This window comes from Mus pahari, chromosome 3 (genome assembly GCF_900095145.1).
Source record: "Mus pahari chromosome 3, PAHARI_EIJ_v1.1, whole genome shotgun sequence".
Classification (NCBI taxonomy): Eukaryota; Metazoa; Chordata; class Mammalia; order Rodentia; family Muridae; genus Mus; species Mus pahari.
This window is the reverse complement of record NC_034592.1, coordinates 89,336,766-89,351,903: the sequence shown is the minus strand read 5'-3', so window position 1 is coordinate 89,351,903 and position 15,138 is coordinate 89,336,766. Positions and strand designations below refer to the sequence as shown.

At 46.5% G+C, this 15,138-nt stretch overlaps 1 protein-coding gene across 1 annotated transcript in view; it reads right to left on the bottom strand.

The window, feature by feature from the left end:
- Positions 1-14,915, bottom strand: part of LOC110319429 — a 153,928-nt gene extending 139,013 nt beyond the window's left edge. Inside the window, exon 1 of the mRNA XM_021194925.2 lies at positions 14,877-14,915. The gene's annotated coding sequence lies outside the window, so the exon portion shown is untranslated. The remainder of the gene's footprint in view (positions 1-14,876) is intronic.
- Positions 14,916-15,138: the final 223 nt, after the last annotated feature.

The following is a 15,138-nucleotide window of genomic DNA, read 5'->3' as shown; positions in this document are numbered from 1 at the left end:
GAGAGAGAGAGAGAGAGAGAGAGAGACAGACAGACAGACAGAGAGACAGAGAGAGACAGAGAGAGACAGAGAGAGAGACAGAGAGATAGACAGAGAGAGACAGAGAGAGACAGAGAGAGACAGAGACAGACAGATAGACAGACAGACAGACAGACAGACAGACAGACAGAGACATGGAGAAAGAGAGACAAAAAGAGAGGGCTATGGCACATGTGCAGAGGCCAGGGGAGGATATCTTGTGTCCCATTCTGTCACTTTTGACTTTATTCCTCTTATTGTCTCACTAAACCTGGAGCTAGACTGCCACCTATTAAGTGACCCTCCTGACTCTGTCCCATCGCAGAATGTAGTCATTCTGTTTAAATCCAGTTTGCGGTTAAACTCCTCTCAGTCCAATCCTATGACAAGGATATTTGCCAATGAGCCACTAGAGGGCAGTGGCCTGAGATGTTTTTGCAATTAGTGACTGCTAACTCAGTGCAGCTACCTGGCCACTGCCAGCAATCAGTAGTTACGATGGTCCCCTTTACTATAATCCGCATAGCCAAGGGCATCAGCCAAGGCCCTGGAAGGATGTGAAATGTGTAAACCAGGCACGTGGTCACTGCTGAGAAAAGGCACACCAGAGAAAGTCCACTCGATGATGCCAGGGGCGAGGGGGAAAGGGGCAAGGGGCATGGGGAGCAGAATGCACTCAGAGATTCCCAGAATCCTCCTGTCTCAAAAACAAACCCAGGAGGGCTTCCCCTCTGCACTGGCCATATTCTATTCACAGTCAGGAGATGATTTCTCATGCAGTGCCTCCCACCTTCAGCAGGGTTCTGATGTTAACTGTTCTGTGACTTCTCCTCCAGGAGCACCAGTTCTGAACCTAACCCATTCCCCCTTTTCATCCCAAGGTCAGCCAAGGTCAAAGCGTCTTGAGAACAAGTCTGATACTGTGGAACTCCAAATGGGTCACTAGGAATGGGTCCTGGGCTGCCATTTATGACCCACAACTCCACTCTGGCTTCTAAAATGCATTCCCACACTGTAATAGAGAGCATGTTCTTGAGAGCCCTTCCCCCTGTCTGGAGGCCTGAACACAAGGCTGCAGCTAATTATAAGTCATAACCACCTAGCCCTAAAGTAGGTGTCCTCATTAGCCCAAATTTTCCCCAACGTATCTATCAGCAGACATCTAATGTCACTCAAGGGGGTGAGAAGGGCCAATCAGAATGTCTACTTTTCTTTCAAACTTGGGCATTATCGATTCTAGGCCAGGTACAATGAAAACTTTCACAGTTAGCCTCTGCTGAAGTGTCCCATACCCTGAGGACCTAATGGGTTCAAAGGTGACACTAGGATTGGTTGACTGCCTCAAAGAGTCTCTAAACAGCTAAGAAGAAATCATGGGGGGAATCTGTCTAGGAGCTGAGTTTAGTTACAGAAGTTTCTCAGCTTTCTATAAGGTTACAGCCTGGAAACCCCATCTCATTAAAAATGCCAGCTAAAAGTGCATTTAGTACAAGGGGCTGATCTAGCCCCCTAGCTTAGCCTAGCCGACTTTGCACAAACTCAGAAGGCTGCCTCAAGTCTGCATCTGGACCAAACCAGCTACTACAAAGGCTGTTCATATTCACATGAGGACGCACTCCTGGAATTGATTGCATGCTGTCCAGCATGCCTTGCTGTCTGCTCTTCAGTACTGTGATGTGGAGGCTGACCGGCTGTGGTGGCTTCCCGCCACTGCCCCAGCACTGGAAAGGATCCAGTGTCAAAATCGACAGTGCAGTGTCCAATGCTCCATATGGATCAGTGTCTCCGGGTCACAGGGTTGCAAGTTGGGATTGCCTGGACTCTTTGGTCAGCATCTATCCATAGACCCACACGGGGAGGAGCACACTTGGGTAAGAACAAGGTTCCAGGGACTGAGATGAATGATGGCTGAGGTATGTGAGTGAATCCAGACTCTCCATTTACTACGTGCGCTTGGCCAGTTTCTCTGAGCTCGGTTTTCTTGTCTGTAAAGCAAAGATAGCAATAACTTACAGCAGTGTAACGAAATAGTCATTTTCCTGGAGTCGCCTCCGAAGAACAGGCATTCTGTACTATCTTGTTCATTTTCACAACCTTCTCGCGAAGGAATTATGACTGCCACTTTTTACTGATAAGGAAATCGAAGCCCAGAGATATGAAACAGCTCTTTCTAAACCCTAAGTCCGTGATGGCATGCAGATTAGAATTCCTTGAGCCTGACAATGTCACTGTCGTGGTGCTGTGACATCACGTGGATGAACATCAGCACAGCAGTGCGCATGCCTGGTAAGTGTTACTGCTGAGTTGTGGTTGCCCTGCGGTCTGGTCCTTTCAAGCCCCCTCCTCCTCCTGCTATCACACACTCACAACAAAAACCCAGGGCAGCGAGGTACAGCTGAACAAGCACAGGCTCCAGGAAGACAAAGAGTAGCTGTGTGACCTTGGGGAAATGAATGGATGCTTCATAGCCTCAGTTTCCTAACTTGTAGCACAGGGGCAGTAACAAAAGCACCTGTGATGCTAGTGTGTCTTTTAAGAACAGAGTAAGAGGCAGGGAGAGGGCTTGCTGGGGAACAGAGCTCATTAATCCCAGTGGGAGGAGAGAACTGACCCCTGAAAGTTGTCCTCTGAGATGCACATATGCATTGTGGTATAGAGAGAGAGAGAGAGCAAGAGAGAGAGAGAGAGAGAGAGAGTAAATAAAATCTTAAAGTCTAAAATTGAAATGAAAGGTTTGTTTAAGTGCCTGCATCTTGCTAAAAAGACTCTTCTGAGTTGAAAACATGGCATTTTTGTTAAACAAGAGCCCTGGAATTACCAGCACATTTCTGCAAGCAATTCAGCGTGAGCTCTTACTCTGTAGTCACTACCCATCTGCCTCTATCTCTCTGCCTCTGCATGTCTCTGTCTTTCTATCTCTGCCTTGCTTTCTCTCTCAGGCGCACACACACACACACACACACACACACACACACACACACACACACACACGCACATCTTAGGTCTCCTGATCTCCATGCAGTCCTGACTGATGCCTAATGTACATATGACCCCAGGCAAGCCAGCCGAACCATAGAAAAACCACCTCTGAGGGAAGGCCGTAGAGTTGAAAAGAAAAAAGCACGTCCAAACTTCTTCAAATGTTCAAAAGCACAACTACACAGTCCTTTCCCACACCACATACACAAAAGCTGCCCCCAAGGAAAGCATGTAACACAGGGAATTGACCTGGCTCGATAGAGGATTGAAATAATTTTAATTTAAATTACCCATCATTATAGTGTAGCTGAAGTGTGTTTTAATAGCTAGTGAACAAGTATGATCAATCTGCACACTCCTCTCTACAGCCTCCAAAGGGCGTCAGCACTAAACCTAGCCTACCCCTGACTGGCTCTGCTGGTTTCCTGTCTGGGTTAGTTAGGCCAAGCTCTGGATCAGGAATCAGCAGTTCCCCTGCACAGCAGTCACACATTCCAGGTTCCTGGGGTTGGGAAGCTCAGTGCACAGAGTCAGCCGGCAGGCAGGCTACCCCCTGGCAGGGAGAGCACATAGCTCCCCAGAACCAGGTAAAGAACACCAGCAGCACTCGGATCCCATGGCTACCGAGAAGGGAAGAGTCTCCCAGGAGCCCCTTTGTGAAACTGGGTTTCTTTAAGAAATTCCTCCCAGGCAAAGGTGTCTGAGACAGCCCCACCTTTTACAAGTTTCCCCGACAGATGGAGAAACACGGTTTTCTCCAAGTAAAGCCCATTCACATCCGTCTTTGCTCATTATTGGTCCTGCTCTGCCTGGTCCCTGAAATGCTATATGTTATCTTGAGCCTGTTTGTTTTCATCTGTCAGAGTAGTTTATTGTTAAGGAAATACAGTGCCTCTTCCCTGCCATCAAAGCTGCTTCATTAAAGTTAATAGTGTTTGACTTGCAAAGATCTCTTGCTGGGGTAACCCAAGAAAGCCCCTGTTGGCCCTTAGGTTTTCAGACAGTTAAGGCACCAAATGGATGTCACAGCTGCATTAACTTTCCAGGAAGAGAAAAAGAGAGAAGAAAGAACAGAGAAAAGAAAACAGACTGCATGGCTATATCCAGTAGGCGCGCAATAAATGCACCTCGGATTCATGAAACTAATTCTACCCGTCTGTTTAGAATAAGGTGCTAAACTAAGGGACCTGGGTCCTGACCTTGCCACTCAGTTCTGTGACCTGGGGCATGACACTTCTCCATGTTGAACTTCCGTTTACTTATCTCAGGGAACAACGGGGGTGTATCAGAAGGAAGCTTTCCTTCAGCCTCAAGTAAACACACCTTGAAGTCTGACATACATTGGGTAAAAGTCAACTAGTTTGTGGCTAAAGCAAAGGAGGCCAGAAACCCCTGCTCCATACTGGACTACACCACTCTTGACTGCACACTATCAAATGTCCTCCCATCCTCACAAGAGTGGATCTCAGGCAACTTCTCTCACCTCCAGATCACCACCGTTTATTGCTTGTTAGTTCAGAGTCAGTCAGTCTCAGCTGAACTTAGGGGTCACCACCTCCCTCCCCTGCAGGCCACTCTGCTCTCTGAATGTCTCAGGTCTCAGCTTTAAGAGCCAGGGGTCATCTCAGCTGACCACGCAGATGTAGAGGACAGGAACCTAAAATCTACCTTCCTTTCTTTAAAGAAAGGAAGAATGTAGTCATTTCTCTCCCCACCCCCCACCCCCCCACCACTGTGTACAGGAAGACTCCCCCTCTTGGCTTCCTGGGGTACCCTCCATCAGACATGCAAGTTCTACAAGGAGGCAGAAGGAGACTCTAGAGCAGTGGGAAGCAGAGAAGGGAAGAGGGGCGTGTCTCTGGCTTTGAGATGTGTTTACAACTGGGGCTCGGGTAGCCGATCCAATTGTCACAGGGAAAATCCCACCAGACATCCTGCACAAATGCAAAGCTGGGACCCTTATCAGAATAGACTGTGTTCATGTACACAGCTCAAACTTGGATGAGTCCCAGCACACTGCACCTGGTTAAAAACTCTTAAACAATCCCAAGCCACGTGTTTAGTTTTATTTTTGGCACAATTCTCCGGAGGAGGAAGGAAAAGTAGAGCAAAGAGGCCCATTCATTTAGTCAGTCCGTCCGTCTGTTGGTCTCTCCTATCCAGGAAACATTTCCTTGCCCAGGCAAAGGACTAACTAGCCACTGAAGCAAGGCTGGAAGGTAGTGGTTCTCAACCTGTGGGTCATGACCCCTTTGGGGGTCAAATGACCCTTTCACAGGGGTCGCCTGAGACTATCAGAAAGCAGATAGTTACATTATGATTCATAACAGTAGCATAGTTGCAGTTAGGAAGCAACAGTGAAAATAATTTTACGGTTGGGGGTCACCATCATACCAGGAACTGTATTAACGCGTCATAGCATTAGGAAGGTTGGTCTTTCTCCACACATTATTATCCAGATCCATAGAAAGTCAATTTGTAAACTGTTTGCTGCCCAAGGAGGACCTGAATTGAGATCCACAACACTCATGGAAGCTGACTGGGGTATCACACACTGGGACCCCAGGACTGAGGGGCCAACGCAGGTGGGTCCCCAGAGCCTTTCTTTGGACAAGCTGCTCTAGGCGAATAGGTGAGCTGCGGGTTTAGTGGTGGACCCTGTCCTGAAAAAATTAGATAGAGATTCAATTATAGAAATTACTTCAGGTTGACCTCTGACCTCCACACTCACATGTGCAGCACGTGCGCGCGCGCGCGCACACACACACACACACACACACACTTAAATTTGTGTAATGCTTTAGTGGTTTTGTAACTGTTAAAATGGGAAAATAAAAGGAAGCAAATAATGAAGAGAGATCCATCTCTATACTCAATAGGATCCTCACAAAAGCGTTGTGCGTTGGTTAAAGTCCGTATAGTCACCGATAGAACAACTAACAAACAGAAACTGAGAGATCACGTGCTTGGTGACTGGCGGGGAAGTTAAGAGCCAGGCAGTGATTAAGTTAGAAATTGTCTACCTCCTGGTACCCTAAGTCTTTTTGTTTCACCTGGGAATATTCGATTTCCCAGCAGCTGCCTCTGTAATGACTGGACAGCAAGAGTTTTCCAGGAGCCATCCAGCTTCAAGCTTCTAAGTCTCTTGTTTTCCCATCTTCTGGTCAGACCCTAATTGTTTTTGAAACATAATAACTTCTGCTAGCTTCAGGTTCAAGATATCCAGCTTTCCTGGGATGTCTTTGCAACTCCGAAGCCAGCAAAGGTCAGATGTGCTCGTTTGGGTTAGCAGTATTTGGCAACGCCAACGCTTCATAGCGTTATCCTATGATATAGAAAATTATGTTGCTACCCACATCATGTGAGCTGAAAACTGCCTTGACATTGTTTTTATTCATCTTTTTCCCTCCACCGGGCCTTTCTGCCAGGCTTCTGAAGGGTCCCAGACGCATACTTCCAGCCCAGAAATGTGCTCCTTCTTGGGTCACTGGAAATTCTTCAGAATGTCTGGCATGAAAACATATTGCCTTTAATTAAAAGGTTATGGTTTGTGTGAATTCTCATTTAAGCCACTGAAAGAAATCTGTTCTTTAAAACCAAAACTGTTAACACATTAAGACATGATGCTGAAAAATGGTTCATGTTTTTAAGACTTCTTAAGCAGATGAAAATAAGCTGCCTGGTATTGAAAAAAAAAAATCTGCTCATATTTAGTAAAAATCCTTCACTTCCAAGTAGAGGGGCAAATTTAGTACATGTGTGCCCAATTAGCCATGAAGACTCAAGTAGCCATGAGCTGTCCCAACCATCTGCCTGTTGATGTTAAAGCCTAGAGCCTATTAACACGGATGTCATTTAAACAGTTAAAAAGTGATAAAGTACATAACTCAGATCTGGCAGAGCTTGAAATATGATACCGTTGTATACTAATGCCAAATCAGCTTTGATTTATGGTTCCAGTTCAAGACAACTCAAGCTTGTTAATTAGTGATCCACAAACTCAAAACTCACTTTATTATATATGGTATTCAGTCACACCTCTTTGCTCATGACATTCAGGGGTAAAAGCCATGTAGAGCAACCCGAATTCTAGACCCTAGAAGTACCCAATATTTCCTTCCTCATCCAAGTTAGTTCATCTTTTAAACGCAGTATAGTTCAAGGTAATTTCTCCAGGAAGAGTATTTAAAAGGACCATTGGGGCAGAAAAGTCTGGTGGCTACAGAGAAAGACATCATTAACAGAATCACTTCCATCTACACCACTGTTGTTCCAACTCTGAGAAAATGTCCATGTGGACCCAGCGAAGACAGACCACACAGCGCTAGGAGTTGGGTCATATTCATCTCTCCTGTAAGGATAAGTACCGACTTATGTTCCTAGCTTGTATTTCAGAACCGGCAGCCACATCCTCGGAACACAGCTGAACCCATCAAGAAGGTTCTGGAGAATAGCAGGTTTTGCTTTGAGCTTCATGACTGCAGGTGTTTACGATGTTAAGAAGCATTCGTGAACTAAACCTGATCACTGTGGGAGGCACACTGAACTCCGTCATGTCATTAAGTATGCCATCTTTTAAATCAGCTGCAAACCTGCTGCTCTTTCCTTCACAGCCCAAAGCCAGGTCTCTGCCACTCGTGGAATCCAAATCCTGCTTGTTCCTGTCCTGAGAAACCCCTGCTGTTACTCACACTGGAAAAGGAGAAACTTTATTACTCTGCTTTCCAGCTACCATCTTACGGCTGGGAAAGAGAAGCATGCTAACCAGCATGCTAACCAAGTTCAGACTCATCTCCTTTCCCTCTTCAGAGATGTGTCAGAGCCCAGCTGGACTAATGCTGTATCCTCCTAATTGGTCCCTCTGTTTGACTCTCTCATCTTCCATGCTGCTGAAGTGTAACTGTCCCAAAGTCCGGTTCTGATCCAATTACGGTCCATCAAAAAGCTCGGGTCTCTGATTCTCTACCTGTCAACAGAACTAAGGTCGTGTTTTTAGCGTGGGATTTAAGATCCTTTCCTGTCTTAGCCCACTCCACCCCTAGGAATCTGTGAGGCCTGCTCCTTTCTGTGCAGATTCCTATACCATCTCTATGGAGCACCACCCCCTCCATCCCCTGCATGGAGCACTATACCCCCCCCATCCTCTGCATGAAGCACTGCCCCCTCCCTCCATCCTCTGCATGGAGCACCGCCCCCTCTCTCTATCCTCTGCATGGAGCACTTCCCCCTCCCTCTTCTGCATGGAGTACCGCCCCCTCCCTCCATTCTATCATCTCATCAGCTCCCTAGGCCAAAATCCTACAGTATTTAAAGGCCCAGGGGAGATGAATTCTGTGCTTTCAGTGAAAAATGAAAAGAGCACTTCCTTGGTCACAAGCAATCAATAATGTCTGCTACATCTGTTACTGCTGCTATGTGACATGACCTTTAATCATCAGGACAATATGGAATTTTAACTGTGGCTCCCATGACAACAATAGGACATTTATTTCATAGTTATTCACCTATTTATAGAAGCCTCACATCTCCTTGTCAACTATGGACTCCTTAAAAAGATCTCATTCTCTGTGTCAGAATTCAAGTCCTACCTCACACTGTACAAGTTATAGGAAAAGAGTACTTATTGCATCCAGCCACAAGGGGGCAGAGTTGGGCCACTGTTCGTAGCAAAGGTTTCAGACTTAAGACATTTCTCCCTAGAAATTGTTGGTTTATTTAAAGTGACAATGGATATTCGTTACATGTGATTTGGGCTATATACAGGCTGACTGGGAGGATGACTCTAGAACAATAAAATTTTAAAATTAACAACCAAGTACAGTATATATGATCCAAGTTTGGTAAAGTATTGTTAAATTCCCCCCCCACCACACTCAGGAAAAAAAAATCTAAAAAATATCCACCAGGCTGTAGCAGTCCTCATGACCTGGAGTGAAGCTGGACTGCTTCTTCCTTCCATGTTGCCTCTTTCTGGATTTGATACAGCCAATCCGTATTCATTATGTGACCAGGATGTAAAGGTCTTAGCTTCCTGTCCCATTGCTGTGATGAAGTACCCCGGCCAAAGCAACTCAACGGGGAAGGCTGCCTTGGATTACTGTTCCAGATTACAGCACGTCATTTTGGAGATGTCAAAGTGAGGCAGTAGTCACAGAACAATGACTTCACGTACACGTGAGCTGTCGCTCGGCTTGCTCCCTCTATACCGTCTAGGATCTCTCTGCCCACGGAAGGGTGCCACTCACAGTGGGTGGGTCTTCCTACCTCGATTACCATATCTAAGATTCCACAGACGTGCTCACAGGCAATCCTGAACAATCCCTCACGGAGACTATCTTCCCCAGTCATTCTAAATTGTGTCAAGTTGATGATTAACACTAACCATTGCAGGAATTTACTTTGGAAAATCTCTAAGCAGTCAAATCTCGTTGACTTGCCATCTCATCGCCAATCCAGAGTCTGATATACATAAAAGTAAATACAATATCTGGAGTAGTTTCTGATAGAATAAAGCAAGAGATTCCTACACTCTCTTGGTACGTAGTATCTTTACTGTGTCAGTAATTTGCATGGTAGCCCGGGAATGGAACAAATACTAACAGTTCTATTTGCTAAGTCAATGAATTAAGTATCTATGGCCTAACAATTTAGTAGCTACTTGAAAAATTAGTACATATGAAAGTTTCAATGTACTATTTTTATTCCATTCTTCCCTAATCAGTTATTTATTGGGCATTGTGAAATCAACAATACTACTCTTTTTTTTTAACAGCTCAATAAATTTTAATATACTTAATATCCACATAACCACTGTGCTAATCAAAAATACAGGAAACTCCCCCGTATCTACTCCATCACCGTTTCTTATTCCACTGAATTTTACAAGGAACTCTGTCTATCAGGCAACCAGAGGGAACCCAGCATCCCAAAGAAATGACGTCATGGAGAGGCATACTGCACAAGCTCACTTTGAAACTATGAACCACTCAGGCCAATAGTTCATGGACACCCCCCACAGAGACGCTGAGTGCAGCTGTTTTCCTCCAACATTGTAAAGATCTCTCAGTCACCCTGAGTGTATAATGTGCTGCCCGCAGTACCTCAATACAACGTGGGAACCCTCAGGTACAGAAGACAAAACTAATCTCCCTGAATAAAATGCATCAAGTGCCTACTGCTAAAACAGCCTTGAACATATGGAATATCTACGAACTACAAACTGGTTTTCTCTGACTCAAAACCTTTCCTTGGGGAGAAAAGAAGGACACTGTGGAAAGGCGATGTTTGAGGGTTGTTATATTACGCCCCTCTGTCCCACCTTCCCCCTTTAGCCTTTTCCTAATCTATCCTTCTATTCATTCAAAGTTATGACCCAACAGTAGCCCCCAGTCAGTATGTGTCTGGGAAGTACATTCCTCCTCTGTGCAATCCAGGCCTGGATTTCCAACCAGTTTAGCTGACTTTTCAACCTCTGGACAGAAATACCTGAGGCTTTGCCAAGACCTGGACTGCACAGGGCCCCAGCATGGAACTACTGCCCCTAAGATAGCCCTTCTCCCTACAGAATTCATCAGGAGCCCCGCCAGGAATCACTGCCTAGCTCCTCCCACATAGTCCCACTCAAGTACACAACTGCAGCTACTCATGACCACTTCAAGATGGAATTTAGAACTTATGGACTCAATTCAACATCTTGGTTTAGTGAAAGGATTTGTAATTTCTCTATCAACTCAGCCCTAATTAACACGGATCCACGAGAAATCTTCATCGCGTGTGGAAGGCCAATCCAGGCAAGAGCTGAAGAGTTTGATTACAGAGTGGCAGATGCCCAAGTACCTATGGGCAAGTGAATGAATAATAATGAATGGTGTATCTACAGAGTGGAGCATGACCCAGCCTTAAAAAGAAGGTTCTGATATATAGCACAGCTGAACTTCGAAGGCATTATGTTAAATAAAATCAGCAAGGTACAAAAGCATATGTGTTTGTGAGGTTCCTATAAATGTTCAGATTAGTCAAAGCTATGCAGAGTAATAGAAGGGCCATGACTGGTGGGGGGAGGGGGTTGGGGAGGCTGCAGAAGTTACCGGTTAATGAGTTCGGAGTTTTGGCTTTGCAAAATGAAGTCTTTGAGATGGACAGTCCTGGTGGTGAGTGTTTCTCAACAATGTCCTTATTACCACTGAACACCTAAAAATGGTCCAAATAGTACATTTTATATTAAGTTTATTGCGTTTGCTTTTTAAAAATCACAAGAATGTCTTTTTGACATGGAGAGCCTTTTATTTTACTAGAACCATGTCCTTGAATGTCCCCATGATAGCTCACCCAGTCCTGGAGATGAGTTCATCTGGATGATCTAGTGTTAAATGACACACATGATGTTTCTAAATGGAAGGACCCTGTTGTTTTTTTTAAAAAAAAAAAAAAAAAAAAAATGGCCCAAACAGGAATAGTAGCCGAGCACCAAGATTAAATAGAAAGAGGGCCTTGTCCTTCTCTGGGCCTTTAAAAGGGTAGTGTGCATTGGTTAGAAGGAACACACCCCAGTAATGTTCCAACTCCTCAAAGACACTTGTGAATCCCTCACTCATCTTCCTTTCAAAGTGTATACTGTACCCTCCATTGGCTGTCAATCCATGATGACTGGAGCCTAGAACAGCTACAGGAGGAAAATAGGCAGAGTCCAACCTTGACACCTAAGCCCCGCCTCCTGGGCTTGGTCCTCCTGGTGGGCGGCATCCTGGATGCAGTTGTGGTGAAGAACAAGCATCAAATGTAGAGCAGAGCACCAGGCTTTCTCCTCTCCAGGAGGCCCAGTCTGGGTACGTTTCCAAAATGTGTCTTAAGGAAAGCACCCAGAGGAGAGATGGGGTTGCATGGTCACCCAGGGAAATGACAGAGGATACATCCATCCTCTTTCGAGGTTCAAAGAAATCCTGCATTTGGAAAAAGCTGTTCAGCCTCAGTTTTCCCACCTGTGAACTGAATGCAGTGACAGCACTTCCTCACAAAGTCATGCAAGAGTAAGTAAGGCAGGTTGCCCAAGTTAATGCCTCAGTGGTCTGAGGAGAACTGAAAGGCAGCCCATCGCATGGGAGAGTGCAGGTGTCATGCTTTAACTACATACTGAGCGAATGCTAAAACATTTACAAACACATAGAAAGTTTAAGGAACCCCAAAATAATGAAGCCTCATACTCAGTCTGACTATGGAAACGTTCTTCTTTAACTAGCTGATGAGCTCTTCCTGACCCTGTTCCCTGTCTCCCTCATAAAGGAGCCCTTACCTTGTCTATAGTCTATGCTTATTTTTGCCACTTGTCCCATTACCATGTGCCACAGTCTGTTCTAGACACTCCTGATCCTCATGGCTCACCCTGTGGACATCAGCACTACCCTGATAGCCGCCCACAGACACAACTTGGAAGTGATGTGATCGGGCTGTGAACCCAGGCAGTTAGCCTCCCGGGCCTGTATTTATGAAATCTAATGTTAGCAGAACCCTGACACAGCCAGGCTGGAAACACGTTTCCTGCTTCAAAGAGCAGTTATTAAACATCTGCCATATGCCGGTGCTGCCGGGTGCTGGGCTGGACAGTCTAAGAAAGAACTTGTTCCCTAGCTACTGGCATTTCCCAGAACATCTGGTTCTTTCAGCATTGTTATCTCTACACGCTGACTTGACATAGGGCTTTGGCTAGGGGTCCTGTAAGGTCCTGAGCTGCCTTGAGCATCAAACATTTCACTTCACATCAGTAACTTCCAGGGGTTCTCGACAGTCGTCCATCCAGAAGGAACTAGGGGAAATTCCAAAGTTTCTTCCCCTATCTCCAGCTTGGGGTTCCTCAGAGGCACACAGGCGTACATGTCCTCTGCCAGCAGGCAGTCCAGACTGCAGACGAGGGAAAGCCTCAACTTTAACAGCATGTCACTCCCCTAATTCTTCGCTGTGCCTGGAATCCAACACAAACAGAACATCTTTCACGAGCAGCTCACACTATGCACCAACCTTAGGGCCTCCCATGAGCTGCCGAATGCAGGAGGTGCTAAAGGGTCAGGGGGCTGATACGGCTGCCTGCCCCCAAGCCTGCAGCAGGGAGAGAGCCCCAGCTACTCTCTACTCCAAAGGTCCCAGCCAACAGAAACTGCCCCACGCCTCAGCTGCCTCCAGGTTCCAGTTCCTGGGGTGAAAGCCGAATGTTGTATGTGAGACCCTAAAAAGGCCAAAAGATGAGAGAGCAATTGAGCCTGAGCCATCCAGGGGGAAAGACAAGGGACAAAGAACAGAGGGAACAGACATGTTTCCTCCAGGTTACACTTGGCATTGCAAACCCTTTACGGGGAGGGTTGACAAAATTCCAGCCCCAATAGACAGTAGGGATGCACTGTGGGTGTGTGTGTGTGATGTTCTCCAAAAGAATAACAAATAAAACTGGCCCCTACTCTCCAGAAACCCCCTCCTCCTCTCCCTCTCTCCTCCCTCTCCCTCTCCCTCTCCCTCTCCCTCTCCCTCTCCCTCTCCCCCCTCCTCTCTCTGAGAGAAGCAATAATCAAATGACCTCAATCATTCCAAATGATGCTTTAAATGGTGCTTCATGCAGTCAGGGAAATGGGCCTGTGAGCTGAGATCTGAATAAGGAGGTAGAAAGGGAGTAAGATCAAGGGGAAGGAGAGGGGCAGACGTACAAGACCTGAAGGCCGGGACTTCAATGCTCACTACGGGATTAGGAAAATTTTCATGAAGACTTAATGGTCTCAAAATTCTAGTACATAGCAGGGTGAGAGTTATTTTCTTAAGGTTGTAACGATCAAAGGGCTAAGTAGACGTTTCCTCTTAGCTTCAAGCAAGGGCGCAATAGAAATGTATGTGGACATATAGAGAACTTACGTTTATACATGTCATAAGGCTCCCTTTGAAAGCCTTTCATGTCCTGCTCCTTTAAACTTTTATGATGTAGGCTAAAAGCCTGATAGAATCTTTGACTTCCAGTCAGTTCTGTACTGTGTGAGATTGTTTCCTCAGAACTTTAAGAAGTCTTCTTTTTCTGTGGGGTTGTAATTTTGCCCCCTAGTTCCAAAATTTGAAAAGAAAATGCAAAGTTCCTCTAACTGCAACTACTTACATCTGTGCCTGTGGCTGAGGAGGTGGGAGTATAGGAAGGGTGGTTACTTTTTGTTCTCAGTATGCCTTTTCTGTCTGACTAGAACTGGAAAGGGGGAATACATCGTGCATAATTGCACAGTCTCATCCTCAAGGTTAATGAATGAGTGTCTAACTGCTGCTTAGATCTCAATTCTAACATCGCTACAATCTACGCTCAGTCTAGGAAGTTGAAAAGTGCACCAGGGTTTTGCAGCCCCTAGCTCTGTGAGCCTGCACACGTTGAGTCCCGGTGCAAGTTTCCTTTCAGTGGACAGAATTTCTTGAGGATGCTTCAGGCCGCTGGCCATATTTCTCCCTAGGCACAAATTAAAACCAGGTGCGTGGAAGGCGGGCCTTCAGGGACACAAAAGTCTTCATGTTACCCAAAGCGCCCCCCCCCCCCCCCGAGCTACCCTGGCTGGGCTATTCGAGAGCAGGACAAACAGGGGAGACGACTGAGGCACGGGGTGGAGGTGGGGTGACCTTCTGAACACAAGGGGGAGTGTCCCCTAGTATGTGCACAGTGCAAGGCCCTAGAGTCATAGCGCTTGCCAGAGCGGAAGACAAAGTGCAGACGGAAAGCCACCGAACCGAGCCTGAACCCCAACTCCAACCCCAACCCCGGCGGGTCATGCGGCATGCGTCCCGGGCGCATGGGGGACGCGGCAGGAACCGGACTCCCTGATGGTCCACGGCGCCGTGACTCTGCAGCGCAGGGGGGCTGCAACGCTTACCGTCAGCAGGCCGCGTGTTGCATGCGACTCCCGGGGACAGGGGCGGGACCCGGTGAGGTCAGGTTGCAGGTGACGTAGCAGCCTGGGCGGCCTTGCCCTGCCTTCTCCTCAATGGCCGGCTGGGATCTGAGCAGGTTTGTCTGCTTGGGTCAAAGAAAGGTCCTCCTGTGTTCGGTTTTTTGTTTTTCCCTAACTTCAGGTTATAAAAGCCTGTTCTCAGCGCTATGTAACCTTCTACCCTAATAGCCCTTGCTTTCTGAAG